Raw genomic sequence first — 4,367 nt, forward strand, 5'->3', positions numbered from 1 at the left:
CAAAGAGACTCCATTGGCCACACACATGACAGAGTATACAGAATTAGTTCCAAACAGTCAGTGAACAAACAAAATACAATGTTACAACAAACAACAAAAACAACAAATCCTGGGGACAGAAAATTTTATCTGCAGAGGTTTTCGGATTATATTATTTAAAATGTACTGTTTTCAACAACTAGTATAAGGCAGATATAAATAAGGACAGTATGCCCCTTACACAGAAAATAATAAACTATCCACATAGAAAAAAGGAAACCATTTCTGAAGAACTAAAGAAAATGCTCATCAACTGATGAGTTGATAAGGAAGATGTGATATATATGTATGTATGTAATGGAATATTACTCAGCCATAAAAAATGAAATCTTTCATTTGCAATAATGTGCATTGATGGCACTAGAGAGTGTTATGCTAAGAAAAATAAGTCAGTCAAATAACATAAATCAAATAACATGATTTAATTCATATGTGGAATTTAACAAACAAAACAAATGAACATAGTGTGAGGGAAAAGAGAGGCAGATGAGGAAACAGTCAAATATACAGAACAAACTGAGGTTTACTGGAGGCGAGATGAGTGGGAGAATGTGTTAAATATATAATGGAAAATAAGGAGGGCACTTGTGATGAACATTGGGTATTGTATGTAAGTGATGAATCACTAAATTCTATGCCTAAAACTAATATTACACTGTATGTTAGCTAACTGGGATTTATTTTTTTATTTAATTTATTTTTTATTTTTTTCTTTTTATTTTTTCAATATAATTTATTGTCAAATTAGCTAACATAAAGTGTGTAAAGTGTGCTCTTGGTTTTTGGGGTAGATTCCCATGGTTTGTCACTTACATACAACATAAATTTTTTAAATGTTTATTTATTTTTGAGAGAGAGACACACAGAGAGAGAGAGAGAGAGAGAGAGAGAGAGAGAGAATGAGTGGGGGAGGGGCAGAGAGATGGAAACACAGAATCTGAAGCAGGCTCCAGGCTCTGAGCTGTCAGTACAGAGCCCGACACGGAGCTTGAACCCACAAACCATGAGATCATGACCTGAGCCAAAATTGGACACTCAACCGACTGAGCCGCCAAGGCACCCTTATTTTTTATTTCAATTCAAGTCAATTAACATACAGTGTACTCTTGGCTTCAGGAGTAGAAACCAGTGATTCATCTCTTACATATGAAACCCAGTGCTCGTCCCCAAAACTACCCTCCTTAATGGCCATCACCCATTTATCCCATTCCCCCACTCTCTTCTCCTCCAGCAACCCTCTGTTTGTTCTGTTACTTAAGAGTCTCTTATAGTTTGCCTCCCTCTCTATTTTTATCTTATTTTTCTTTCCCTTCCCCTATGTTCATCTGTTGTGTGCTTCAAATTCCACATGAGTTAAATCATATATCAGTCTTTCTCTGACTGACTTATTTTGTTTAGCATAATACACACTAGTTTCCATCCACCTTGCCTCAAATGGCAAGATTTCATTCATTTTCATCACAGAGTAGTATTCCATTTTATGTATATACCACATATTCTTTATCCATTCATCAGTGGATGGACGTTTGGGCTCTTTCCATACTTTGGCGATTGTTGATATTGCTGCTATAAACATAGTGGTGCGTGTACTCCTTCAAATCAGCATTTTTTTATTCTTTGGATAAATTCCAAGTAGTGCAATTGCCGGGCAATAAGGTGGTTCTATTTTTAATTTTTTGAAGAACCTCCATAGTATTTTCCAGAGTGGCTTCACCAGTTTGCATTTCCACCAACAGTGCAAAAGAGTTCCTCTTTCTCTGCATCCTTACCCACATCTGTTGTTTACTGAGTTGTTAATTTTAGCCATTTTGACAGTTGTAAAGTGGTATCTTATTGTGGATTTAATTTGTATTTCTCTGAGGATGAGTGATGTTGAGCATCTTTTCATATGTGTGTTATCCTTCTGGAAATCTTCTTTATAAAAGTGTCTATTCACGTCCTCTACCCATTTCTTCACTGGATTATTTGATTTTTGGGTTTTGAGTTTGATAAATTCTTTATATATTTTAGATACTAACCCTTTACCTGATATATCATTTGTAAACATTTTCTTCCATTCTGTTGGATGCCTTTTAGTTTTGTTGATTGTTTCCTTTGCTATACAGAAGGTTTTTAACTTGATGAGGTCCCAATAGTTCATTTTTGCTTTTCTTTCCCTTGTTTCTGGCAAGACGTCAAATAAGAAGTATCTGTGGCCTAGCCAAAGGGGTTGCTGCCTTTTTTACTCTAGGATTTTGATAGTTTCCTGTCTCACATTAAGATCTTCCATTCATTTTGAATTAAGTTTTGTATTATGTGAAAGAAAGTGGTTCAGTTTCATTCTTCGGTATGTCGCTGTCCACTTCTCCCAGCACCAGTGTTAAGAGACTTTTTTCCATTGGATACTCTTTCCTGCTTTGTCGAAGATTAGTTGACTATATATTTGTGGATCCATTACTGGGTTCTCTCTTCTATTCTGTTGATCTATGTGTCTGTTTTTGTGCCAATTCCATACTGTCTAGATGACTACAGCCTTATAATACAGCTTAAAATCCAAAATTGTGATGCCTCCAGCTTTGGTTTTCTTTTTCAACAATACTTTGGCTGCTCAGGAACTTTTCTGGTTCCATACAAATTTTAGGGTTCTTTCTTCTAGCTCTGTGAAGAATACTGGTGTTATTTTGATAAGCATTGCATCTATTGTGTAGATCGTTTTGGGTAGTATTAATAGTATTGATATTTTAACAATATTTGTTCTTTCAATCCATGAGCATGGAATGTTTTTCCATTTCTTTGCATCTTCTTTAATTCCTTTCCTAAGCTTTCTATAGTTTTCAGCATACAGATCTTTTCCTTTTTGGGTTAGGTTTATTCCCAGGTATCTTATGGGTTTTATGTGCAATTGTTAATGGGATTGATTCCTTGATATCTCTTCTGCTTCATTATTGGTGTATAGAAATGCAAACAACTTGTGGACATTGATTTTATATCCTGCGACTTTGATGAATTCATGTATCATGTCCAGAAGCTTTTTGGTGGAGTCTTTTGGGTTTTCCATGTAGAGTATCATGTCATCTGTGAAGAGTGAATGTTTGCCTTATTCCTTGCAGATTTGGATGCCTTTTATTTCTTCGTGTTGTCCAATTGCTGAGGCCAGGACTTCCAACACTATGTTGAAAAACAGTGGTGAGAATGGACATTCCTGTCATGTTCCTGACCCTAAGGGGAAAACTCTCAGTTTTTACCCATTGAGGATGATATTAGTTGTTGGGCTTTCATATATAGTCTTCATCATCTTGAGATATGTTACTTCTATCCCTACTTTCTTGAAGCTTTTTATCAAGAAAGGATGTGTATTTTGTCAAATTCTTTGTCTGCATTTATTGAAAGGATCATATATTTTTTATCTTTCTTTTATTAATGTGATGTGTCACATTGATTCATGAATATTAAACCAGCACTTTAGCTCAAGAATAAATCCCACTTGATCAACGTGAATAATTATTTTAATGTACTATTAAATTCTATTTGTTATTATCTTGTTGATAATATTTCCTCCAGGTTCATCAGGAATAGTGGTCAGTAATTCTAATTTTTAGTGGTGTCTTTGTCCGGTATTGGAATCAAGGTAATTTTGGCTTCATATAATGAGTTTGGAAGCTTAAATTCCATTTCTATTTTTTGAAACAGTTTGAGAAAATAGGCATTAACTCTGATTTAAATGTCTGTTAGAATTTCACTGGGAAGTCATGTGGCCTAGGACTCTTATTTGTTGGGAAATTTTTGATAACTGATTCAATTTCATAGCTGGTTATGGGCCTTTTCAAATTTTCTCTTTTTTCTTGTTTGAGTTTCAGTAGTATGTGTCTAAGAATTTGTCCATTTCTTCCAGATTGACCAATTTGTTGGTATATAATTTTTCATAGTATTCTCTTATAAGTCTTTATATTTCTGTGGTGTTGGTTGTGATCACTCCTCTTTCCTTCATGATGTCATCTATTTGTATTCTTTCTCTCTCTCTCTCTCTTTTAATAAGCCCCCTGGATAGGGATTTATAACTTTTGTTTATTCTTTCAAAAACTAGCTCTTAGTTTTATTGATCTGTTCTACAGGTTTTTTTTTTATTCTATATAATTTACTTCTGCTCTCTTTATAATTTCCCTTCTGCTGGCTTTGGGCTTTATTTCCTGCTACTTTTCTAGCTCCTTTAGTTGTAAGGTTAGATTGTATATTTGGGACCTTTCTTTCTTCTTGAGATAGGACTGAATTGCAATGTACTTTCCTGTTAAGACTGTCTTTGTTGCATCCCAGGGGGTTTGGAATGTCTATTTTCATTTTAATTTGCTTCC

This window comes from Panthera tigris, chromosome X, assembly GCF_018350195.1.
Source record: "Panthera tigris isolate Pti1 chromosome X, P.tigris_Pti1_mat1.1, whole genome shotgun sequence".
In the NCBI taxonomy this organism is placed as follows: domain Eukaryota; kingdom Metazoa; phylum Chordata; class Mammalia; order Carnivora; family Felidae; genus Panthera; species Panthera tigris.